The 27,012-nt window shown below is 45.8% G+C and overlaps 1 protein-coding gene across 8 annotated transcripts in view; it reads left to right on the forward strand.

Moving 5' to 3' along the window:
• Window positions 1-27,012, forward strand: part of PPARD (peroxisome proliferator activated receptor delta) — an 80,118-nt gene that overhangs the window by 34,379 nt on the left and 18,727 nt on the right. The window contains exon 1 of one of the 8 annotated variants that reach the window (XM_049892643.1): window positions 8,310-8,526. The exons of 6 other annotated variants lie outside the window; for them this stretch is intronic. The gene's annotated coding sequence lies outside the window, so the exon portion shown is untranslated. Of the gene's footprint in view, window positions 1-8,309; window positions 8,527-11,761; window positions 11,784-27,012 lie in introns of those variants that run through there. One more of the 8 variants, XM_049892466.1, reaches the window with a different exon arrangement.

Consider the following 27,012-nt stretch of genomic DNA (forward strand, 5'->3'; position numbering starts at 1 on the left):
AGAGGAAGGAGGCACAGGAGCTCAATTCAGCAAAAAAGCACTGAGCACCTGCTGCCTGCCAGGGGTCCTGCTGGGCCGAGGCTCAGAGATATGAGGCCTCCGTGTGATATTTAGATGGTCAGCAGGAGGGAGGCCCAAGACAAAGATGTAGGTTGCAGTCACCATGTGTGAAATTGCCAGTTGATGGTTTGTGCAGTGAGCAGGAAAGTCAGCCAAGGACAGAACTAGTTGGGGCAGAGTTGGAGAGGATCACAATTTCAAGGGTAGGTGAAGGAAGAGCAAGCAGCAGAGTGCAGGGTCTTGGGAGCCCCTGGGAGGGAAGGCTTTAAGAAGGTAGTCTGCAGTGCCAGTGCAGCAACAGGATAGAAACAAGACCAGGGTGGTAAAGGGACTCTTGGATTGGTTGACAAGAGGAGGTCACCAGGGACCTTTGAGGGCACATTCAAATGGGTGGAGGAGGAAGTTTAATGTCAATTGCATTTATATAGAACTTGACAGTTTTCAAGGCCTTCTCATTTATTGTGTCATGCCTTCTTGCCCAGCCTGTCAGACAGGGGCCCTTGGCCCCATTTTATGGATGAGAAGCTGAAGTAAAGCCCAACCAGACTACCTGACCCACCCTGGGCTGGGACGGCTTGCTTCCTAAAGGAGAAACTTCCTCAAGGACAGAGGGAGCTGGCCAGGGAGGAAGGGGGCTAGGAGGAAGGGAATGGCCAAAGGCCTAGAACCATGTGTGGGGTGTAAGATGCATTTGACCCTGGGTGCGTGGGAGGAGACCAGGCTAGAGAGAGAGAGAGGCAGGGCCTGGATCAGTAAGGGCCTTGTACACCATGATCAGGAGTCTGGGTTTTGTTCTGATGGTGGCAGGAAGTTATTAAAGGGTTTTCAGCAGGAAACAGATATGATCAGATGTGTGTTCTAGAAAGATCAGTCTGGCTGCAGACTGGGGAAAGGGTGGAGAGTGGAAACAGGGGCCAGATACTATTGTGAAAACTTAGGGGAGAAACATGAAGGTGCATTGGAGATGTATTTAGGACTTGGTGACTTTGGATCTTGAGAATGTTGAGAGATAAGGAGATAACCTTAAGGAGTCTAGCTAGCTTCAAGGTTGAGGCCCCAGGCAAGAGTTCATCCCAATGCAAACCAGGAAGGTGATAATGGAATCCACCTCACTGTCCACCTGTTAACTAGAATTGGTTGGTTGACCCTGAGGGCCCTCTAACTCCTCAAGTTCAAGAGGAGGCTTCAGAACGGGCCTCTGTAGAGGAGAGAGACACCCAGAGACTGAGACAGGCATGCTCTTACAGCTTCCCTGGTTGCCGCAGTCTTCCTCCCACCACCTCCAGCACTTGCTTGTTTCTGGCCCCAGGAAACCTGCCTTGTGTTCTATGGAGCTCTTAGAGCCTGGAAGACTAAGAGCCCTCTGGAGGGCCTTGTCCTTTCTGCCTTCCTTGGACTGCGTCTCTCAGTCTTGAGTTTGTGTGTTTGTTAGGAGGTGGGGAAGCCAGGCCTCTCCCAGAGAGAGGCCTAGATCAGTTGGGGCCACACAACAGGGTGGGAAGTGTTGACCCATGGCCCCGGTCCCCTTACTTATGCTTTGGTTTGGGGCTCTCAGCCCCCAGCTTTTGACTGCCAAACAAAAGATGGAGTTGTATCAGTTGTTGCTCCTTACCAGGGCTCCAGGGATTGCTCTAGGTGAGCTCACAGGCTGTTCTCACCTCTCATGCTTTAACTGAGGCTGAAAGTCTACCTGCAGGCCTGCTGCAGTGTCTGCCTGGCTCACGGGGGCCTGAGCCTGGGTTTCAACAGGCTGCCCTCAGTTTACCCTCAAGACGAACTCTTGGCAACTGGGGAGCCCCTCATCTTAGCTTATTTTTAAGCTCAAAATGTTTATTAGTGTAAAAATAACACATAGATTAGAAACTTAAAGGGCAAAAAGGGAGTATTCATCTGACTCAGGATCTCTAGTCTCACCCCCACAGGTGAAGGTGCACAGTATCCTGTGTATTCTCTCAAACGTTTTCCATGTACATACTTGTGTGTATATGTATTTAAATTAATTAATTTAATTAGTATGTGGAAAGTACGACTATGTCTGGCACATAAGCATGGGCTCAGTAAATGTGAACTGATATTATTATTAGGCAGTTTTTTAAAGCTTCAGTTGGGTACTTTTCCCACAGCAATTCCATGGCTGCATTCTGTGGGTGTCTATAAATGTAAGAATTTCTAGAGCTATATACTTAAGATTAATTCAGACTGCACACTCTAAGTATGTTCTACCACAGTTATAAAGTAAGCAAATAAGTCAATAACAAAATATACATGCATGTGATATATAAATACTATATACTTAATATAAAAGTAAAATGAATAAAAACCCAAATAAATAAAGCCAATAAATAAAAATGCAGCAACAGGAAAGTGGGGAAAGGGCTGATGGAGGAGATACAGGGTCTTTCGGAGCACATCGCAGATGCTGTTCCAAGGGAGTGCTATTAAAGCTGAGGTTCGAAGGCTGGGAGGCACTAGGGTAAGAAGGAGGTGAGGCGTTCCAGTGGGAGGAACAGCCTAAGCTGGGGCCCAGAGGTAGAGATATCTGGTGTGCTGAGAAGTTAAGGGTGAACAGAGTGTAGAATTTTGAAGGGATAAGAGATTTCAGACCCTCACCTGCTCAGTGTCGATTCAGAAGCTGCCTAGTGAACACTTTACCTCTATCCGCTCTGACAGGCGTTGAAACCAAAGCACACCTCTGATTCTGCCCTCCGCTTTGCCTCAGAATTAACTCCACACTCCTTGTTGTCGTTGGCTGCCTTCAAGTTGGTCCCCAATTCATGGCTGCCCCATGTACAATGGGATTGAACCATTGTGATCATAGGGTTTTCATTTGAAAGGAGATCGCCAGATCTTTCTTCCTAGTCCATCTTAGTCTGGAAGCTCCTTTGAAGTCTGTTCAACATCATAGCAACATGTAAGCCTCCACTGACAGATGGGTGGTGCCTGTGCTTTTGAGGTGCATTGTCTGGGAATCGAACCTGGGTCTCCAACGTGGAAGTGGGAATACTACCACTGAACCACCACTGTAATCCCTCCCTCACTCCTTAGTAACTAGGAATTCAAGGCCAGCCATGTCCTAGCCACATGTCTCCCATGGCTCTACTTCTGAGAACTGGATGTCCCAGCCAAAGGGGACAGCTTGCCGTTCCCAGGTGTACTCTGGGTTGCCTGGCTTACCTTGGCCTTCCCTGGGAGGGTCTTTCCTATCTATCAAGCCCAGCTGAAAGGAATGCTACCCCTTTCGAAATCAACCCTGCTTCTCCAAGTTAGAAATATTTCTTTCCCAGCAACGTCCACTGCTTGTGTGGACTCCACACTGTGGTTTGTGCACTTGCCCTCTTCAAGGGCAGACTGTCTTCCTCATTTGATGTCTCTCCTCCATAGGGGTCTAGGTCAGAGCTTTTGCATGTGATTATTATCCAGATCAATCCCATTGATGGGTGGAAGTTTGCCATATGGGTCATAGCAAAGGCTGTCTGGGAAAGTGTCAAGACTAGTGTTTCCAAATTCCCAACAGTGTTTAACTTTCAGGGTTTTGGAACAAAAAAAATAGTAGTTCCCGGAATCGTAAGTTTTTCTATATTTTTCCAAATACTTTATGAATTTTTAAAGAAGAATGTTACCGTTGTTGTTATTAGTTGACCCCATGTGTACAGACTAGAACTGCTGCATAGGGCTTTCAAGGCCGTGACCTTTTTGAAAGCAGATCGACAGGCCTGTTTTCCGAGGCACGTCTGGGTGGGTTCAAGCTGCCAACCTTTCAGCTAGTAATCTAGCACTTCCTGTTTGTATCACTCGGGACTCCAAAAGAATGAGTGACCATAACAATAAAACTATGAATTATTTTTCCGTAATAAGGTTATATGAAAGTTTCAGATGTTTTCTGTTAAAAAAAAAGATACAATATTAAGTGCATAGCTTATTATTATTATGAACCAATATATTGTGACAAGGTTATATATTTAAATAACATAAAAATGACCTCTACCCGATATAGACATTGATAATCAAACCCGTTTCTGTTGAGTCTATTTCGTGTCATAGCAACTCTATAGGACAGACTAGAACTGCCCCATAGGGTTTCCAAGGAGCAGCTGGTGGATTCGAACTGCTGACCTTTTGGTTAGCAGCTGAGCTCTTAACCACTGAGGTTATTTCCAGTTTTTGGCAATTATGAACAAAAGCTGCTATAAACATCTGCATGCAGGTTTTACGTTTCAGCCTAGGTTTTCATTTCACTTAAGTAAATACCTAGGAGTGTGACTGCTGGATCTATGGCAAGTGTATGTTTACTGCCAAACCGTAAACATGTTTAAAAACCAGAAAAAAAAAAAAAAACGGCCCAACCCTGGTGCTGTCCAGTCGGTTCCAACGCATAGTGACCATATAGGACAGAGTAGAACTGCCCCACAGGGTTTCCAAGGAGTGGCTGGCGAATTCAAACTCCCAACCTTTTGGTTGGCAGCCATAGCTCTCAACCACTGCGCCACCGGGGCTCCGTAAACGTGTTTACTGCCAAACTAACTTGTTTTCCAAAATGGCTGTGCCATTTTGCATCATTACCAGTAGTGTGTTAAAGTTCATTTTTCTACAGCCTTGTTAGCACTTGGTATGGTCATTTTTGGTTGTTCTGTTTTAGGCATTCTAATAGGTATGTCCTATAGGGTCGCTATGAGTCAGAATCGACTTGACGGCACTGGGTTTTTGAATAGGTATGTAGTGGTATCTTATTGTGGTTTTAATTTGCATTTTTCTAACGATTAATGGTGTTGAGTATCTTTTCATGTGCTTGTTTGCCATCCATTTGCCATCTTCAGTAAAGTATTTGGTTCAAATCTTTTGCCTATTGGGTTAATTGGTTTGTTTGTTTTCTTATTGTTGAGTTTTTAGAGTTCTTTACATATTCTGGAAACCCTGGTGGCATAGTGGTTAAGTGCTAAGGCTGCTAACCAAAAGGTCAGCAGTTTGAATTCACCAGGTGCTCCATGGAAACTCTATAGGGCAGTTCTGCTCTGTCTTACTGGGTCGCTCTGAGTTGAAATCGACTCAATGGCAGTGGGTTTGGTTCAGTTTGTATATTCTGGATACAGGTCCTCTGTGAGATATGTATTTTGCAAATACTTCCTCCCAGTCAGTATTGTCTTTTCATTCCCTTGATACAGTGCCTTTTGAAGAGCAATTCTTAATTTTGATGAAGCCCAACTTACCAATTTTTTCCTTTCATGGATTGTGTTTTTGGTGTCATATCTAAGAACTCTTTGCCAAACCCGAGGTCACAAAGATTTTCGCCAGGGTTTCTCTAAAAGTCTTATTGTTTATAGTTTTACTTTTATGTCTGTGATCCATTTTTATTTAATTATTATGTAGGGTATAAGATTTAAGTCAAGGTTTCTTTTTTTCCATCTGGATTTTTTCAGTTGTTTCAACACTATTTTGTTGAATTCTGTATTGAATTGCCTTTCACATTCATCAAAAATCAATTGGCCATATTTGTGTGGATCCGAAATGAAATTTTAAAAGACACCAATCATTAATTGTCCTTTCTTATAGTCTTGATCTTTTTTACAAGATACATTTTCCAGGTCTAAAAACATTTCTTTCATTTTGCATTGATATTGGTTGAATTGTTGAATGTTATGCCCAGAAGTATCTTCAAGTTGGTCGTTGGGGGGTATATGTTGCTTTGTATACGCTCATTTCCTTTTTTAGTGATGAGAGCATTTTGTCTGCCCCAATTTTGGTGTTGCCATTACAACCAATATAGCCTTTGCAGATTCACAATTCAGATCAGTTTCTTCTGAGTTTATATCTGAGAATTCCCCAACATTCACATCTTCTCTTTGCATTTCTTCAATAGCAAATAATGAAAACTAGAAAATGCTGGCATTATCAGACAACTTTTGAATAACCTGACGTTCAGATCTCCTAGCAAGATTAACAGCACTATATAGAATCACATGTCAAAATTGTCGAATTGAGGATTTAGTTTGCTTCCAAAATTTGTTATTTTTAAAAATACCACTCATAAGATTTGTATAAAGTATACAATGTATATATTTATTTTGTTTGCAAGAATGACACTCACCATTAGCAGCAGACAGTCAGGAACACATAACGTGGTTAACAACTATAAGCAAAACTGATTAGATTATCACCACTTTTCTCCTGTCCTGGCTCCCAGAAATGTCAGCCTTAACCTTCAGCTCCACCTGTCACAGAGTTTTTTGCTCTTGCTTTGGACTTGATTTATTATTGGATTCCTTCCAACCGGCCACATCTCTAGGTTAATTGTTAAACTTTCTTGCAAGAGGATCGTAGTACTTTTCCCCATTGTTTTCAGTGTCTCAACTGACATTTCTGAGGATTGGGATTCAGTAAAACATACAATTTTCTCAAGAAATGTGGGGAAGAAATTCTTGCATGGAAGTACTAATCAAGTGGTGTCATAAGGCAGGGCATGAGGAATGCCAAGTGTCATAGGGTTCCTGGTGGGTGAACTCCACGGGGCAGCCTCTGTGTCTTGTCCCTCAGGATGTCTATGGGACCTGGCTTAGTGGCTGACCCAAAGTGGGTACCTGTCCCAGGAGGCTGCTCTGTAAAAGTTGCTGGGTGAACAAATGAATGACATTCCAACCAATGGTTGTTTAGAAACTGTAAACAACTTTGGCTGATGAAGATAGTTCAGGTTGTAGAGTTTTGTAAAAAGATAAGGCTAGAAAATGTGGGACCCTGATTGCGCAAGCCATGAATGACAAACACTGAAGCTTAGATTTTTATTTTCAGGACACGGGGGAGAGAATTAAACGTGCTTCATCCGTGACTCTTTGGAGAGCTGAAGGCAGAACGGCTTTTGACCTCCCCTGTTTTTTATTTAACAAAAAAGGTCAAAGCTACAGAAAAGTTGAAGGACGAGTACAATGAACTTCTGTATTTCCTTTACAAAGGTTTCACCAGTTGTTCACAATATGCTGCATTTGCTTGACATTGTCTCATAGATTGTCCATAGTCTGTTTTTTTTTAATTAATTACTTTTAATCTTATTTATTTGGTTGTTGAGAATATATAGAGGAAAAGCAGTACCAGTTTCCACAGTTTCTGCACGTACAGCTCAGTGACATTTATTACATTCTTTGAGTAGTAACATTCCTTGTTTGTCGGATTGCTCCCTTGTGATTAGATTCAGGCTAACATTTCTGGCAGGAAACCTGAATAGGTGAGGTGTGCTTCCTGTTGCTTCATATCAGGACGCCAGATGATGCCATTTGGCTCCAGTCAAGGTGATGCTAACTTTAATCACCTGGTTAAGGTGGTACCTGTGAAGGTTATTTTTGTTTGAAGGCAGAGAACTTTGGAAAGAACTTTTCACTGACTTTTGGGAACAGCTGACAACCGCTTTGGAAAAGGGACCGTTCCTCTGTCAGTTGTAGCCGCTATTGAGAAACATCCTGGGGTAGTTAAAAAAAAAAAAACCCTGGCCTGGGAGCCAGGAAATTAGTTTGGGGCCAGACTCTACTATACTACCATCCCTTCCTGTGACTAGAGACAAGTTACCTCATCTTTCTGAGCACGGTTGTACATATAAGAAAATAGACACCCAGAGAGGTGAAGCAGTTTGCCCAAGGCCACTCAGCTAGTGAGTGGCAGAGCCAGGATTCAAACCCAGCTCGAGGTCCAAGCCCTGCCCTAGCCCCCTTGCTAAGCTGCATCCTCTGAGGGGCTGGTTGTCATTAAGGTGGCCCCACAGTGCAGAAGCATCAGGAGCTAGATACCGCCTCACAGCTCTAGGCTCTCTAGTGCTTGGAACCAAGCAGAACACCACCAGCGCTCGCGGGATCTGCTAGGTGAGAAGGAAGAGAGAGCTGCCTTTCTCCCCCAGGTGCCTCACCCGTGCGTGGCAGGCACTCCCATAGGAAGGCCTGGGCACCTCTGGCAAGCTGGTAAGCAAGCTCTTGGATGCTCTCCAGCCACCTTTGGAATAAATGCTTTCGTGCCTCTGTTACAAAGGTGAGCTGCTGGCGCCATTCCAGCCTCCGCCTGCCCGGACGGGGAAGTGCAGACCGCAAGTACCTGGCTGGCCCTGGCCCATGCTGGGGCCAGTGCCCGGGATCCCCAAATTGGCCTGTGAATCCCAAGAGCAGTTGGATGGATAGAGAAAGGTACTGCCTCAGCCTGTCTGGGTTCCTGTGGGGAGGGAGGGTGGCAGGAAGTATTGATGGGGGAAAGGTATTCAGAGCCTTGCCAAGCAGGTTGCTGTGGGTGGGGAAACACCTCCTGCGTGCTCTGGACGGCCCAGGATTTGGGCAGAGGTTCTCAAGGAAGCAGCCAGAAAAGAGGGCTGTGGGTTTGACTCTGGAGGATTCAGGACTGAGCCAGCCACTGGGACCTTCTGCTCAGGTGGCCTACCAGCCCACCAACCCGTCATCTTCCCACTTGGCAACTTTCCCCAAGCAAGTGGCACCTGGACACTTGGTGAGTAGAAAGACCAGTGTCTGTTCCACCTGCCACTGTGGTCTTTGCCTGGAGCAATTGTTTTGGGGAAAACAGTGACTCCAGCTGGATCAGGATATGAGGCTTAGAGCTGAGACAGCCCTCCCATGTTCCCAAGTTCTCCCAATGCTTCTCCCTGCATTGTTCATTCTTGATGGCCTCCAGGGAAGGAGCTGGGTTTAGGGCCAGGGCCAAAGCGGCCTGCTAGGAGTTCTTCCCTGGCTCAGAGCCACCTTGTGCCTTAATCTTGGAGAGACCTCTAGGGCTTTGACAGCCACTAGGCAGGGTGGTGGGGCCTCTGGGGAGAGGTAGCCCCAGAGGGAAACAGTGTTTTCAAACAGCCGCCCGACCATCTGTTGCAGCTGTAACCCTTGCTGAACAGTGGCCACAGTTGATTCTTTCGAGGGAGCCCCTTCTTCCTCCTGCCAGACTGGCTGAGATCCGAATCGGGGCCTAACATGACCTGACACGTGAGGCCTTCCGCTGTCTGAGTGAATTCCCCAAGTGTCATTGCGGTGTCACTCCAATTCTGGCGTTTGCCCATCACGTCCTACACACCGTCCTCCTGACTCTGAGTCCTCAGGGGTGAGACTACAGGTTTTTACCAGCTTCCTCACCCAGAGCTTTTGTGGGCTCTCAGGCAGTCATCAGATCCAGAAGCTGCTGGCAGAACAGCATGAGAATTGGGAGAGAAGGACATGGGCCAGTTTTCTGACTCATCTCTTTTGATGTTAAAAAAAAAAAAAAAGCCTTTTCTGGGCTCCTTCTGATTTGAATCTTCTTGTTCTGTTTGTCCTTTCGTTTCTTCAATTTTGGTTCTCCCTTTCCTCCCTTGGGAACTTAATGCTTTTCAAATATTTGTTAACTAGGCCTTTATCTGAGACCTTAGAAAGCAACCAGATTGGTGTGCTCTTGAAAATAAAAGAGAGACCAGAACGCAAATATTAAAATGTCTTTGAGATTCAACACCAAGAGAGCTTTGCTTTACCTGTTGCCAGTACCTGCCCTGAGCTGCTTTCACTCAAGCAAGACCCAGAAGTTTTTGTTTGAAAGAAAGCAAGAGGTTTGAGGACGAGGACTTCTGGCTGTTCTCCTACTCAAAAGACATAGATAGGTGCTTGTTTTAAAAACAAAACCACAAATTTGTATAACGGTTTTAAAAAAAAAACATTGCTGTCGAGTTGATTCCGACTCATGGCAGCCCTACGTGTTACAGAATAAAACTGCTCTATAGGGTTTTCTTGGCTGTAATCTTTATGAAAGCAGATCACCAGGCCTTTCTTCTGCAGTTCCGCTGGGTGGGTTCGACACACCAATCTTTAGGTTAGTAGATGAGTATACAACTGTTTGCACCACCCAGGAACCTTTGTATAAAGGTAAAAAGTACTTATCTCCCCACCATCCTCCTCTTCCCTCCTAGCTCACCATCATAGTTGTTGATATTGTTGAGCAAGTGTGTGTAGCTTTATGTTATTTTAAACAAGATGGACGTGTGGAAGATGTGTAGTTTGTCTGCTTGCAGTGTTTTCTTGATGATGCTGTGTGTCATGGCCGTCCTGCCACAGCACCACGTCTGTATCACCTGCCACTCTCAAGAGTCTGCAGAGAATTTCATGACATGAGTGTGCCAGAGTGTCGTATCTTGAGACAGACTTCTTTAGCTTTGTCTGCTTCAGTTTGCTACTCTCTAAAATAATGATGTCTCACGTTTGTATTGCGCTTTTGAACCTCCCCCTTTTTCTTTGCTTTTTGCTTATTAAACATAGCACATGTTGATTATAGAAAATTTAGAAAAGTCAGCTAAGCGTAAAAGAAGAAGTAAAACTTATCGCTAGGGAGTTCATTAACATTTTGGTGTATAAATTTTATACAGGCCATCCCCAGGTTACAAATGCCTGACTTGCGTACAACCCAGAGTTAACAAACCAACCCTTGTAAAGCCCCATTATGTTAAAAATTTGAGGTACATACAGTGGTTTGTAATAACAAATGGGTGCTACTTTGTGACGTCCATCCAAACACTATTATTACTGTATCATTATGTTTAAAATGTTTTAGTAATGTTTTTATACCTGGAAAGGCACACTGTGTACTCTGCGCTAAGACAAACATTTGACTAACTGATGTTGAAAGTGAACCGTACCTAACAGTTCCATCTTATTTACAAATTCTCCTTAAAGATGGACTTAGGAACAGAACTCGTTCCTAATTCGAAGACTGCCTGTAATGTGAGTATCTTTCACATTTAATATCTCATCTGAGCCCTGCTATCTCCATTAGGGAAGCCAGGTGGGTATTTGTCCCATCCTTAAAGTCCGTTGCCATCGAGTCAGTTCCGACTCATGGCGACCCCACCTAGTTCAGAATAGAGCTGCTCCATGAGGTCTTCTTGGCTGTAATCTATGGAAGCAGATCTTCAGGCCTTTCTTCTGTGGAACCACCAAACCAAAAAACCAGACCCACTGTCAAGTCTATTCCAACTCATAGCGACCCTATAAAACAGGGTAGAACTGCCCCCATAGGCTTTCCAAGGTTGTAATCTTCACAGAAGCAGACTGCCACATCTTTTTCCTGTAGAGCAGCTGGTGGGTTTGAACCACTGATCTTTCATTTAGTAGCCGAGCGCCTAGCCACTGTGCCACCAGGGCTCCTGTGGCGCTGCTAGGTGGATTCAAACCTCCATCCTTTAGGTTAGTTACCAAAAAACCAAAAACCAAACCCATTGCCATCTGTCTTTTAAGACAGAGTAGAACCGCCCCATAGGGTTTCCAAGGAGCAGCTGGTGGATTCGAACTGCTGACTCTTTGGTTAGCAGCTGAGTTCTTAACCGCTGCACCACCAGGTCTCCTTTAGATCAAGTGCAAATTGCCACTTAGGGACGTCAGTCCCATCTTAGAGATGGGAAAACTGAGCCACCAAGGGGTTTAAAGATCGCTTAGAGGTACACTGCATAGTAAAGACGGAGCTGGGAGCATATTTGTCATATAATCCAGTGCTGATGTTCACTCCAGGTATCCCATTATCTCTTCACCTAGAGGTAGACTGGCAGGGGGGAGGGGGATGCTGGGCATCTGGAGTTCAGCAGGGCCTGGGCAGTCTCTGGTTTGTTGAATTGCCTTATCCAAAGGTTAATAAACAGACAGCACCTGGGGGAGAACATCTCATGACACTTTGTCCCCTTATTGACTTAGGTGAAAAGGTAGAAGATGCATACTACTCATGTCTACAGATGATCTGAGGTGAGGAATTGTTCACACTTTGGAGAACTGGATCAAGGCTTAGAAAACACTCTACAGGTTCTCACGACAGGCAGAGTCCACAGGATAACTTCTGGATGCAAAGGGCTACCTTCTGTTTCCATGAGCACAGACCAGGGAGATGATGTGTCTTGACGGCTGGGCAGTGACAGCCGGTATACCTGGGACCATAAGCCAGACATGCCATTTCAATGCTTTAGCTCCACCTTGATTATTGGGAGTTTTAGGAACCGCACATGGAGAGGGTATGGTAAAGTAAAGAAGGGGAAGGGTCAGGAAACTGTCAAATGACAAATGCTGCCATCACTGAGAAGGAGTTACCTGGAGAAGAGGGCTGTGGGGAGGAAGAAGGTGCAAACAAGACAACAGAGAGCAGGCAGGACAGGAACTAGCAGTGGAAGTTACTTGGAAGGAGAGTCCGCTGTGTCAGGGTATGGAAAACTTTGTAGCATTGAAGGGGTTCAGAATGGAAGCGAGAGAGGCAGTCCAGTGGAGCCGTTATACCATTCTTCCTTGCTCTTTTTTTCTCATCTGTGCTGTTGTTAGGTGCCATCAAGTTAATTTTGACTCATAGTGACCCCATATGACAGAGTAGAACTGTCTCATAGCATTTTCTTGGCTGTAATCTTTACAGACACAGATGGCCAAGTCTTTCTCCCATGAAGCCACTAGGTAGGTTCGAACTACCAGCCTTTCAGTTAGCAGCCTAGCACGTAACCATTTGTGCCACCAGGGCTTTTTAGGGATAAGAATAGTGCCTGCCCCAGTCTTTACTTGAGAGGCTTAAGTGAATAAGGAAGGAGCTTAGAATAATGCCTGGCACACAGAAATGCCGAAGTTGGGTAGGCTCCGTGTAGGCCGGGTCGTAGAAGGTTTTCTGGGGTGTGTGTTTGGCTGTAACCTGCTTCGCCAGGCTTTGCCATTCCTTGCCACCCTGGTCTGCTTGTACTTCTTTCCACCTCTCTCCTCTGAGCATGGGATCCTGTAGTTCCCCACCTAGAACACCCTACTCCCCAGTCTGTATAAAAAAATGTCTTCTGCTGCCTTGACAGGGAGCACAACAGAGAACCCCTGAGGAAGCACGAGAGCAGTGGAATGCAGACCTCAAATTATCATAAAAAGACCAGACTTAATGGTCTGACTGAGTCTAGAAGGACCCCGGAGGTCATGGTCCCCAGACCTTCTGTTAGCCCAAGACAGGAACCATTCCCAAAGCCAACTGTTCAGACAGGGATTGGACAGGACTATGGGATGGAAAATGATACTGGTGAGGAGCGAGCTTCTTGGCTCAAGTAGACACATGAGAGTATGTGGGCATCTCCTGTCTGGAGGGGAGATGAGAAGACAGAGGGGGATCAGAAGCTGGCTGAACGGACACAAAAATAGAGGGTGGAGAGAAGGAGTGTGCTGTCTCATTAGGGGGCGAGCAACTAGGAGTATATAGCAAGGTGTATATAAATTTTTGTATGAGAGACCGAGTTGATCTGTAAACTTTCACTTAAAGCACAATAAAAATTAAAAATGTCATCTATTCACTCCATGATTTTATTTTCTTCTTTGAACTCTTAAGTATTTTTCAAATTTTCTGTAATGTGCGTATTTTACTTTTAAGACGTCTTTGTATGACTCAGCTCGGTGTTGGCCTTGAACCTTCCCCGAGGTCTCCAGCAGAGGCCATTTCCTCCTCAGGACTTGCCCCACCCTCCTCCCTCCAGCCTTTCATGTGGGCAGTTGCAGGTTTGCTCTTATCTCCTCCCTGGCTGGAGTGTAAACATGTTAAAGGCGCCTAAGGATTTGTCATCACCTCCCCATCCCCCACCTTGAGGCAGAACTGAAGCATGTGAGTTATCTAGGCCTCCTTCCATTGGTTAATGCCCAGTGAGGATTTTAGAGTCCAAAGGGCTAGAAGCACCCAACACCCTCTCCCCATTGTACAAATGGGGAAAATGAAGCCCAGAGAAATGAAATGCCTTTTCTGAAGTCACCTGGCAGATCAGCAAAAGAGCTGACCCTATCTGGGTCCGTAGACAGGCCTCCTCGGCCAGCTGTCTCTGGAGTCCCTGTTTTCACCTCCACAGCATTTCTACCACTTTATCATAATCCTGATAAGAAGGGTCTCGAGTGATCTGGGAGCAGGGTCAGATGCTCTGGGAAACTGAAACCTGTGAACAAATGACGTCTACAAGGCTGGGCCTTGAACTTAAATCTTTCCAATTATAAGAAGTTGTTCACTCATTCAGCAAATATTTATTAAGCACTTACTATCTGCCAGAGCCCTGGTGGCACAGTGGTTAAGAGCTTGGCTGCTAACCAAAAGGTTGGCGGTTTGAATCTACCAGCCTCTCCTTGGAAACCCTATGGGGCAGTTCTCTTCCGTCTTAAAGGGTCGTCATGAGTCAACTCAACAGCAGTGGGGTTTACTATCTGCCAGGCACTCCTCTAAGATTTGGAGATTCAATGGTAAACCTAATAGACGAAAATCTCAGCCTTTTTTGAGGAGAGCTAGGCAGTAAACAAATGAGTAAATATATATGCAGTATGCCAGACAATGATAAGAGTTACCTTAAAGCAGGGAAGTGGAATGGGAGTACCTGATGGTGGGGTTCTGGTTGGTTTTAAATACGGAGTTCAGGGAAGGCCTCACTGAAAAGGTCACTTTTTTAAATTAATACTTTATTTGATTTTTGGTGAAAAATATAACACAGCTCCTCAAGTTCACAAAAAAAGACCAGACTTATTGGTCTGACAGAGACTGGAGGAACCCCCAAGACTGTGGCCCTTGGATACCCTACTAACTCAGGACTGAAACCACTCCCAAAGACCACTTTTCAGACAAAGATTAGACTGGCCTATAAAACAACTAGAAGCCCTGGTGGCACAGTGGTTAAGAGCTTGGCTGCTAACCAAAAGGTTGGCAGTTCAAATCCACCAGCTGCTCGTTGGAGTCAGAATTGACTTGATGGCAATGGTTTTTTTTTTTTTTAAATAAAACAAATAATAACAGGTGAGGAATGTGCTTCTTAGTTTAATCAAACATACAAGACCAAATGGGCAACTCCTGCCCAAAAGCAAGATGAGAAGGCAGGAAGGGACAGGAACTGGATGAATGGTCACAGGGAACCTGGGGTGGAAAGGGGGAGGGTGCTGTCACATTGTGGCGATTATAACCAATGTCACAAAACAATATGTGTATAAATTTTTGAATGAGAAACTAACTTGACCTGTAAACTTTCACCTAAAGCAGAATAAAATAAATAAGCAAACCTTTCTTTTAAAAGATAAAAATATACACAGCAAAACTCACTCCCATTGAACTATTTCTAGACATAATGATTAGACATTGGTTACATTCTTCACATTGTGTCAACATTTTTGTTATTTCTGTTCTGGTTGTTTAACTGCCATTAACTTAAACTCCCTGCCCCACAATCTTCTCATCTAGGCTTTAAAATAGCTTTTGTCCATAGATTTTTTTTTTTTTTTTTAAAGAACTCAACGCCCAAGGGTAATAGTCTTTACGTTTTGAGCTAACTATCACTTAGTTTAAAGGTAACTTAGGGGATAGTTTCAGTTGAAGATTCCAAGAGTAACTCAGGGCTATAGTCTTGGAAATTACTGCAGCCTCAATAGGTCCAGTAAGTCTGGATTCTTTAAGAATTTGAAGTTCTGTTCCACAGTTTTCTCCCTTTATGTCAGGATCCATCTATTGTGTCCCTGATCAGGACGGTCAGTAATGGTAGCCAGGCATCATCTAGTTCTGGTCTCCAGGTAGAGGAGATAGTGGTTCATGGAGACATTTTAGTCTTGTAGCCTGGCTCCTTGAGAAGGTCACATTTGAGGGAAGACTCATAGGACGTAAGGTGCAAGCCAGGTAGATAGGCATCTGGGGGAAGAACATTTTCAGCTAGAGGCTCCAGGCTGAATATGCCTGCCGTGTTGAGACCAGTGAGGAAGCCATGTGCCTGGCTAGGGGGAGAGTAGCAGGAGAAGTCAGAGCTGTGGGAGTGGGTTCTGGAAGGCCTTGTAGGCCTGCGTAGGCTTGTTAGCTGAGGTAACACATGGGGTCACCATAGTTGGAATCCACTCAATAGCAATAGGTGGGAAGCTCCTGGAGGGATTTAATTATAGGAGGGACAGAATTTAACTTATCTGTTAAAAGGATCACTCTGACTGGTGTGTGGTGAGTAAGTGGGAATGGGGGGTGGAAGCAGAGAAGACTGTTGCAATAATCCAGGTAAGAAATTATGTTGGCTTGGACCGGGGTCATAGCAGTGGAGGTTATGAGAAGTGATCAAATTCTGAGTACTTATTAAAGATGGGGGGATTCCTGGTGGTGCAGTGGTTAAGCATTCGGCTACTAACTGCAGGGTCGGTGGTTTGAATCCACCGGTGGCTCCGCTGGAGAAAGATGTGGCAGTTTGCTTCCATAAAGATCACAGCCAAGAAGGCCCTATGAGGCAGTTCTACTCTGTCCTATACGTTCGCTATGAGTCGGAATCGACTGGACGGCAGTGGATATTAAAGGTGGAGTCAACAGGACTTGCTGACTCCAACATGGTGGAGTTGCCATTTAAAGACAGGAAAGACCGTGGGGGAAGATGAGGGCTCTGTGTTGAAAGTGTTGGGCTTGTGATTTCATTGAGCATCCATGTGAAGATGTTAGAGAGGCTGGGACTGGGGAAATAAATATGGGAGTCATCATCACGTAGAAGGCATTGAAAACCACAAGCCAGTGTAAGATCCTGGACGGAGGGAGGAAGATGGAGAATGAGAAACCTTTAGAGACTGGGAAGAAAAGGGGCGACCAGCAGAGGAGATTGGTAAGGAGGAACATGTAGAAGCCAAGTGAAGAAAATGTGTGAAGGAGGCAGGATCAATCACATGTATCACATGCTGTTGGTGGGTCGAATAAGATGAAGATAATACATGTTCATTACCGAAAGCTTAAAAAGTCCGAGATTTTTTTTTAAATCACCCACCACTCTGTTGATATAAGTAAACTGCCTTCCATTCTTTCTCTAGTCCCTTTATGGGAATCATGCTTTCTATATAGTTTTGGATTCTGCTGCTTTTCACTTTACAAGTTATTAAATATCTTTGGAAAGCATGAGCTTAATGGCTAGACAATACTCCATTTCAGAGCATACTATAATTTAACTGTTCCTTTATTGTTAGGCATTGAGTCATTTAGGATTTTTTTCAGCGTTATAAATGATACTGCAGTGAACAGCCAGGCATATTTACCTATGAGTGGAATTACAGGGTTGAAGGACATGACATTTTAGGTGAAGCTTGAACTTGGGAGCCCCAGGTTCTTGGACGCAACTAACTGATCACAGTTTACTGTAGGGATGGTTTAGCTGTAGGATTCTTACTTGTCTCCTCTACCCCCGGGGTGGTTCAGAAATCATTCAGCCCTGCCGATCCCCACTTCTGCCTTTTCCCCTACAACTGTAAGCGCCATTTCTCCTGGGCCTTCAGAGTTTCATTCCCACTCAGGCATGGCTGTCCCTTTCCTTGCCACCCGCCTCAGTCCCTTCAGCCAGTGTATGTTCATATGGCCATCAAGAGTTAGTCAGAGCTCCCCTGAGACAGTCAGTGGAGTGTTAAAATGAAACAACCCATGGTAGGCTGTCAACACATGTTAGTCCTGCCTAATCAATGAGATTATGTATGGGAAAGCACTTGGTGAATATTAAAGGGCTGGGCTGATGTTCTAGTCCTACTTGTTTAAAAAAAAAAAAAGAAGGTTGAGTTGTGGTGTCTAATGCACGCACTGTAACCACATAGCCACCAAGAGCCAGGCCGCTGACCCACAGATTGGCTTGCTGGTCACAAGAGCTGTGTGTCAGAAGTTTGGGGGGCTTGGATGGAATTTGTAGGCCCTGGAATGTTGCTGTTTGGGTCAGTCAACCTCCTTTCAAGCAGTGCCAAGTGCCACGTCTGCTCCCTAGATATGTGTGTGTCACATCCAAAGACCAGAACAGTACTGGGAGGCTGGAGCCAGGAAATGACTGGGCAGGAAGGAGCCTTGGAGACCATCTCATCCTGTCCTGGCATAGGGAGGGCACAGGTGAGGCCTCAGGAGATGCCCCCAGCAGCTGCAGCTTCCCCACCCCAGGTGAAGGGCGCCCCTTTTCTACTCAGCTCTCATCTCCAGGCACACCTCAGTAGCTCCCTGAGGCCAGTTTTCCCTTTTACTATACTTTAGCTCCTCTTCTTGGTACTAAGGGCCTGATTCTTGGTGTAATTAGAAGAATTGTGGGATGTGAGGGCGGGGTGACCTTTTGTTCGTCAAGTCTTTGGTTCCAGCACTCTGAACAAAACCAGCCCCAGGCCATTCCTGGGTGGTTGACTTCAGGTTACCTGATGAGGTGAATCCAGCCCCCAGCCTGGCAAGAAGGCTACACAGGCCTCCTGTGTGTCCTGAGGGGGGTGGGGTGACCTGGATTGGCCCATGGGAGCAGAAAGCACTGTGGAGTTGTTGGCCTGGAAAACCAGGGCACTGGGTCAGCACCTAAATTAATGAATGATAGAAAAGGTTGGAGACAATCAACCAGGCCCATTCTGCCATGACCTCCCTCACCTGCTGATTTTGAAAGCACTTGCCAGGGAGCTGGGGGCAACCTCTGTCCTTTGCCTAGAGGCTGCTGACCCTCATCACCTGCAGTGGGGGACTTGAGGGGAATGGAAATGGCAGCAACTGGGTTGACTGCAGGGGGGCAAAAAGTGGAGGAGGGTGTGGGCTCTTTTCTTTGAAGAAACAGTGTATGCCTGGAGCAGGGGGCTCCCTGCCGCTTCTCGCTCCTCACAGTTTTCCAGACCAACAATTATAAGGCAGGGAATTGGGAAATTCTGTGTCTGCTTAGGTCACTGGGGTTCCAGTAGGCCAGCACATTTTTGGGCCTGGAATATCACTTGCTCCATTCCCATCTCCTAAGGCGAGCCAATAATGATCAGGATAGTAGCACCCACAGTTACTATTGTTACTATATATCCAGCCCTATTAATAAACAGTTTACATGTGGCCATATAATCCTCAGGATGGCCCCTCAGGTTAGGTGGTGGTGGTGGTTAGGTGCCATCGAGTCAGTCCTGACTCATAGTGACCCTATAGGACAGAGTAGAACTGCCCCATAGAGTTTCCAAGGAGTGGCTGGTGGATTTGAACTGCTGACCTTTTGGTTAGCAGCTGAGCTCTTAACCACTATGCTGCCATGTTAGGGGGCAGTATCCCAGTTTTAGGTCTGAGAAACTCTGAAGGGGTTAGTGTCTTCCCCAGAGTCACACAGGGAGGGGAGCCAGGGATTGACCCCAGCCCTGACACAGAAACCCATGGAATGAACTTCTGTGGGGGCAGATGTCAAAGTTGTAGTGAGACAGATAGAATGGGGTTGGTCTAGGAGAGCTTCCTGAAAGACGAGGTGCAGGTGGGTCTCAAAGGAGAGTGGGCCTTAGGTAGTAGAGGGGGTGGCATTCCAGGCTGAGGCCAGTGGGAGCCTTCATGTTCAGGGAGTGATGCTGGGATGCAGGACAGGTGGGGCAGGGCAAGAGGATGGGGCTGGAGAGGGAGGCAGGGGCCAGAGCCTGTAGCTGTCTTATGTTCACAGGGGTCATTTTCTGGTAGGGAGTATCTAGAAGGGCTTTGACCTGAATGTTCTTGACAGAAACAGCTAGGGACTGCCAGCCACTCAGGGGCGATGGCTCCAGGCTGAGGCTGAGAGCAGCTTTCAGACCTCCTGGGCCCCAGCTGGGCAAGGATGTGCCAGCCTCTGGTCCAGTTTCACCAGCAGCACATGCGAGGCACACAGCATAGTGATTAAGACCAAAGGCCTGAGCCAGGATTCAAATCCTGTCCCTCCAGTTACCATGTAACTGATGTGTCTCAGTGTCCTCATCAGTTAAATGGGGGTAATAATAATACCTGACACTTAGGGTGGTTTTGAGGATTAGATGTGTTAATATACACAGAGCCTGGTGTACAATAAGCCCTCAAAGAATGGCAGCTGGTACCATTGTGGTAGAAGTGCTGAGCCTGAGGCCCTGGAGCAGGGACCCAGCTTAGGCTCTGGTGCAGGGAAGAGAGGGCCTGTCAGCCACACCACGTGGAGGATGGAGCCCATGGAGGACTCCAGCAGCCCCCAGCTCACGGACACTGACATATTGGCTCCCTTCAGCCCCTGCTCATCTCCTGGGCAGAGCAGGAGTGTCCCCAGTCTGAGCATGCAGCCTGCTGATGGGCATCAGGGAAGCTCTGCGTCATGAGTTCCCATGAGGGGGCCAGGCACTTAGGGGTTGTCCAGCCAGCAGACCAGCAGGCTGCTCTGAAAAGGAGCCACCTCCTGCTCCTCGCTGAGAGGATGACTCAACTTGGTGGGAAACCCAAGGGGGTGGCTTGGTTGCTCTGGCCCCAGACCAGGCCTCTCTGGAGCTCAAAAAACCCAAACTATCTCTGCCTGTGAGGTTTACCTGGGTAATGGGAAATGGATGGAGTCATGCCCCACTCCCTTGGCTCCCAAAAGACCTGAATATCTTCTTGGAGCAAGAAAATGAGTATTGGAACACGTGCGCTACAGGCTTGTGTGTACATGTGTACAAATTCATGCATGTGTATGTGTGCCAGAGTCCAGGAGTTTGTTTTGCAGGAAATTCTTTTGCTAGAGACTCTACTTTCTGTCCCCTGAGAGGCAGCAGGGCAGCCCCCTCATTCTGGCTGCAGGGCCCTGTGTTCTGTCTGAGGAGGAGCCAGCTTCTTAAGTGGGATAAAGCTGTGACATGATTGGAGGGTTCCTGGCTCTGGCACAGCGCTGGGGGCAGGAGGGATGGAAATGGCCAACACCGGGAGATAGGGAAATCCTGGGTTTTTCAGCCACATAAAAGTTAAACCTAGTGCCAGAATGTGCTATTTTTAGTGGCAGCTCTGAAGAAAGAATAGGGTTCACTGCACGGGTAGTGGTGGGTGGGATGGCAGTTAACGGTAGAAATCCAGACTGTGGGCCTCTGCCCGGTGTGTGGGAGGAGGGCCTAAAGGGTCAGGGTTGTTTCTAGCTGGGCAGGCTGAGGACAGCGGTGGGGGCGGGCAGCCTTGCTGCTGGAAACACAGATGGACCCTGCCTGTGGATGCATCCTTAGGGCTGTGTGAAAATGGATGGCTTAACGCGAAACACAGAGACAGGCTGCAGCAAAGCAGTTTAATCTCGGTAGAAACAGCCTAAGTGGTATGTTTGGGTTTAGAACAACAAGGCTGCAGCTTCCTGCCCTTCTCCACCCTCCTCAGCTGGCATCCCTAAGAGATCACGGTCAGAAGAGAGGACTCTGGGGAAGCATGTTGGCATGGGTTCCAGGCGCCCTGGCCCCAAATCTGGAACTCTTACTGTAGCCCAGAACCACGTCTGATCCGAAGAGGCAACCACTTGCTCCCAGAAACTGAGAACAGCTCTGGTTGTGGTGAAATAAGCTACTACAAGCTGATACATGGAAGTGGAAACTGAGGCTCAGGGGCATGAGGAAGGTGATGCGAGGGGCCTGGCTGGGCTTGAATCCTGCCATCTTGATCTTTTCCTTCATCCTTGGCAGGTACTCCAGGAGACACCCAGTCAGGCTTCTTGGGCGATTTTCAAATCCTACCCCTCATCTGCCCAATATTTTCTCACATGTTTCTTCATACCCTCTGATCCTGAGTGACTCTGAGGAGGATGGGATCAGAGGGCATGAGAGAACTAGTGGGAAGATACTTGGTCAGTTAGAAATACAAGGCAGCGTAGTAGCTTTTCCTCCTCTGTTGCTACCTGCTAAGTGGGGGAACCCCCAGTCCTCACTCCCCCTCTCCCTTGCTCTCATTTCCAGAGCACTGGGGTACATTTCCCCTTGTGCCCACTGACACCCAAAGCCAAATGAGTCCCAAACCAAGTTTGCTCTAATCACCCTTATCCCTCCCACCGTTATGGTCAGTGCCACCACTGCAGAAGTCTGACCTTCTGTCACTGTTGCTGTCCTATCTCTTGATTCCGCTCCTCAGAATCCCCCTGTGGTCTCTTCAGCACAGGCCTGGTTGACGGTCTCTCACCCCTCACCTGCCCTGCCTCCTCCACCTCCAGTCTTTTCCATCTGGTGGAGCGTGAAGAATCAGCATCTCTAGTGCAGTGAAACCTGTGAGAGCCAGAACTCAGTGGGACAGCCTTGTTTTTCTGGATTGTGCAAGTTTTCCGCCTTTGACGGAGTACAGCCTTCGACTTTTCTATCGCTTGTTTTAGTGGGAAGTATTTGCGTTTTTCTTCTCTCACAGGTTTCCACCTTATATATAGGTTTTGGCTCTCACGGGTTTTACTGTACTTGTTATTTGGGTAATATCTACTATTTTAGAGAGCTTATTACAAACCACAACAGGGACAAACTGCTCTTGGTGACCACTAAGGTCCTTCTTCCGGTGTTGTCACCAACTCCCACCCCACAGCTCTACAACTCTGCTCTCCTCTTAGCAAAGTGTCATATCCTACTTTATCAGCTAGGATTATGTTCAGCTGTTTGCAACAGAAATTAGGCACAAACAGTGGCTTATAAAAGTTTGTTTTTGTCACCTAACAAGTAGTCTCGAGGTAGACATTCCAGGCTACTTCAGCAGCCCAGTGATATCATACTAACTAGCCTCCTTCCAATTTTCTGTTTTACCCTCTTAACCTGAAGCTTGCTATCTTGTGCTGGGCAGATAATGGCTACACCACAAGGCTTCGTATTCCTGTGGGAGCCAGCTGAGTTTGCCTGTTTATATCAGGAAAGAATAGCTTTGTCAGAAGCCCCTCCCAGTCAATTGTGCCTGTATATTATTGGTCAGAGTTATGTCACAGAACACTCTAGCTTCGAGAAAAAAAAAAATGCTTCAGGAGAGCTTAGGAAATTGAGTCTTTAACTGGGCACATTGCTGATCCAAGAAAATTGGAGTTCAATAAGAGGGAGAACAGAGTTGGTAGGTAACTGGGAGCGACTGCCCCCTCCAGCATGCCGGGGTTGGCCTTGGTTTTACAGACCATTCAAGAGCTATATAGCGGGCGCTGTGCCTTGGAAGATTGCTCTTGTTGTGGTCACTCAGGGGTGATCAGGGGTTGATCCTTGCGGAATTGATTTATGCTAACCAAACTCTCAAATTCCAGAAAGAGTGGTCCAACTCAGTGCAGTATAAATGAGTGAAGCAGCCTGGGGCAGAGATGACAAGAAGTAGTGGAGATGGTGCGTGTCTGGGTGAAGGGGCAGCTGCTGCTCAGCTCCTGGGTGAGTGCCAGGGGCATGTAGGCGCCCCTTCACCCAGCTTCCCCTAATGTGAAAGTCATGCATAAACATCATATAGTCATCAAAACTAAGAAATGAACGTACAATACTGTAAACCAAACTACAGACTCTATTCTGAATTAGTTTTTCCACTACCATCCTCTTTCTGTTTCAGGATCCAATCCAGGATTCCATATCAAATTCAATCATGTCCCCAGAGTCTTCTCTGGCCTATGAGACTTTCCCAGTCAGAAGGCCAGATTTTTACATGACCTCTCCTGATTTTCCCTCCTCTACTGTAAGATAAAAAAAAAAAAAAAAAAAAATTTTTTTTTTACTGTAAGATTGGAAATCATACATTTGATTTCTGGTATCTTAATGATTAGATTACCTTTGAGGTTTTTTTTTTTTTTTTTTCCCCATGGATATTTGACTGAATTACAGTCTAAAGTTAGTCAGCATCTCTAGCTGTCTCTTGAGAAATAAACTTGAGAAACTGAACGCTGATTACTCCCTCTCATCTGCCACATTATTGTAAGTTTTGCCTTTTTATTTTATTCTAACTTAAATTTTTAGAAGAGGTCAACCATTCTTGTAGTTCAAAATGTAAAAGGTACTGTAGAAAATCTCTCTCCCATCAGTGACTCAAACACTCAGTCCCCTCCCCAGCCACAGCCACGGTTACCGGGTCTTAGGTGGTCTTCTGGAGAAATCTTACACATGTATATGCAAGTAGAGCTTCAATGTAGCTTTTTTATACAAAGTGTGGCTGTCCTACCACTTCATTCTGCAAATTGCCCTTTTCATATCCATCTACAAAACAGCTGCTTTGTTCTTGTTTATGGATGCATAGAATTTCTTGTTTCCATTTCATAATTTATTTAATAAAACCAAAACCAAACTCTCATAGTGACCCTATAAGGCTGTAAAACTTTGTGGAAGCAGACGGCCATATCTTTCTCCCGAGGAGCAGCTGGCAGGTTCCAACTACCAACCTTTCAGTCAGTGGCCAAGTGCTTTAACCACTGTGCCACCAGGGCTCAATTTAATTAATAAGCCCCAATGAATGAACATTTAACTTGTTGCCCATCTCTTGGTATTCAACTAATACTGTAATGAATAGCCTTGTATTAATAATTTCTCATTCTGCTTAAGTAGGAGCATAGCTGGAGGATACATTTTAGAAGTGGCGTTGCTGGGTCAGGAGCCCTGGTGGTTCAGTGGTTATGAGCTTGGCTGCTAACCAAAAGATTGGCAGTTCAAATCTACCAGCCACTCCTTGGAAACCCTATGCGGGGGCAGTTCTGCTGTGTCCTATAGGGTGGCTATGAGTCAGAATCGACTCCATGGCAATAGGTTTTTTTTTTTTTTTAATTGCTGGGTCAAAGGGTATGTGCACTTGTAATTTAGATTAGATTAAAAACCAGCCAACCAACCAGTTGCCTTTGAGTCAATTCCAATTCATGGCAACCCTGCGTGTGTCATAGTAGAACTGTGCTCCATAGGGTTTTCAATGGCTAATTTTTTAGTAGGTGGCCAGGACTTTCTTCTGAGGTGCCTCAGGGTGGACGCCAGCTGCCAATGTTTTGGTCACCAGCCAAGCGCTTAACCCTTTTCACCACCCAAGGACTCCTGTAATTTAGATAGATGTAGCCAAATTATACCGTATAGAGGTTATGCCAGTTTACATTTCCACCAGGGATGTATGAGAATATCTGCTCCCATACACCCTCAGCAGCAATGTGTTAGCATATGTTTTCATTTAATTGTTAATGGTATCTCAGTGTTGTTTTAATTTGCATTTACTTCTTGATTGAGCTTCTTTTCGTATGTTTAAAGAGCCAAACGTATACTTTTCTGTAAAATCTTTTCATATCCTGGGCCCAGTTTTCTGTTGGATCGCTGCTCTTTTATTTATTGATTTGTAGGAACTATTTTAAGGAAATTAGCCCTTTGATGAGAGCTGTAAATATTTTTCCTAGTTCATTGCCTTTTTTGTTTGCTTATGATGGTGTTTACCATGCAGAAGTTTATATTTTTATGTAATTGAACTTATTAATCTTGTTAATGCTTTTTGGGGGCTAGTGTCATGTTTAGATCTCCCCCACCTCAAGATTATTTTTATATACATTCTCCCATGGTTTCTTGTAGCTTGTGTATTTTTGTTTTAGCTTTAAAGTCTTTGATTTGTTTGGACCTTGTCTTGGTGTATAAGGTGTGAGGTAGGGCTCCGACTTAATTTTTCCAGATAGTCGCTCACTTGTCCCATCACCACTTATTAAAAAATTCTTCTTTTCTGCCTGATTTGAAGTTCCATTGTATAACATATTAAAATTCCACATGTGTTAGCATCTAGTTCTGGACTCTATGTATTCTCTTTCATTGATTGTGTGTCTTCTTGGGCTAATTACCATGCTGTTTTAATTATTGTAGCTTTACTATAATTCTTTTTATTCCTCTCCAGCTGATTCCCTATCATGTTTGCCAAAATGCCTGTACCTCAGCCTCTTTGCATCTTTGAACTCCCATCTTTTACTCTCAGTGGACAACCCCTACTCTCTAATACCTAAAAAGAGCAAGGCCATTCCATGTGAACTTTACCCCTTCCACTGCCATAATGTTTTTGTTGTTGTTAGGTGCCGTCGAGTCAATTTGTAGTTTCCTCATCCTGTGCCCTTAAATTATTCTCCCCATCAATCATCTTGTCCCAGCTTTCCCCTGAATCTTCAGACACTCTTTTTCCATTTACCTGTCCTCTTTCCACAGCTTGGTTCAGTCTCCTCTATTCCAAAAAACCTCTTGCTGGTTTACTACTTTCTCAAGCTAGCATCCTCTTGTACTTTTCCTTCCCTGGCATATATACCAAAAAATTAGTCTCTATTCACTGTCCCGGCTTCCTTGCCACCTGCTTATTCTTCAGAGTCCTGGTTTCCATCCTGGCACTTGGCCAAACCTCATCTCACAAGATCATTGATGACCTCAATCACCAAATCCAGTGGCGATGTGTCATTTTATCACCATAAACCTCTGCATCATTTCAGAGGGTTGGTTCCCTAAACCCTGGAAACAGCTCTTCCCATGGCTCTGTGATACCTGCTGTCCCAAGTCTCTCCTGCCTCTCTGGCCACTGCCCCATCATCTGTTCTTCCTGTCTTCCTCTTGCCATGTAGCTGTCTTCTTTGGTGAACTGAAGCCCTTCCATGGCTGTTACATCAACAAAGATGCTTCCCAGTCTACAGATTTCCAACTCCCCACCCCTGTACTTCTTAAATTCTAGGGCTGAATTTATAAGCTGTCTTTAGGAAACCAACTAACAGGTTATTGTATAAGTCAAAGCAAGGGAAAATGAAGGCCTGATGGAGAGGAATAGTTGAGAGGTGTTTAGAGGGAAGGATTTACTACCAGCTGGAGGTTGCTTGGCTGCACATTACAGTCACAGTCACCAGGGGATTTTAAAGACAATCTTGATGCCCGAACCAATCAAATGAGGATCTCTGGGGATGCACCCAGGCATCCAAATTTTTTTTTAACTCCCCTGGTGATTTCAGTGTATAGCTAAGTTTGCAAGCCCAGAGTGAGGTGAGAGAGAGGGAGGACCTCTGGGTTCCTGGCTTTGATAAGTGGTTAGATGGCATGTGGCTCACTAAAGCAGGGATTACTGGAAGAAAGGCAGGTTTCGGGGAAGAAGGTGGGCTCTGTTTGGATAGGTTGAGTTTGAGCTGCCTACGGAACATCCAAGAGGAGTCCCACAGCTGCTTAACTCTCCCTAAAGCAGGTTCTTTTCCTTCTCTAATCAAGCATCGAGGCCCCCACTGCTGTGTAATAGAGTCCAGTCCTCCCCCCCAGAGAGATGAGGCCTCAGTGTCTGGATACAGCCCACTTTCCCAGTCTTCCCACCAAATCCTCTTTCTTCTAGCCTCTCACCCTACAGCCAGTGGCACTCCTCACC

This window comes from Elephas maximus, chromosome 1 (genome assembly GCF_024166365.1).
Source record: "Elephas maximus indicus isolate mEleMax1 chromosome 1, mEleMax1 primary haplotype, whole genome shotgun sequence".
NCBI classification, from domain to species: domain Eukaryota; kingdom Metazoa; phylum Chordata; class Mammalia; order Proboscidea; family Elephantidae; genus Elephas; species Elephas maximus.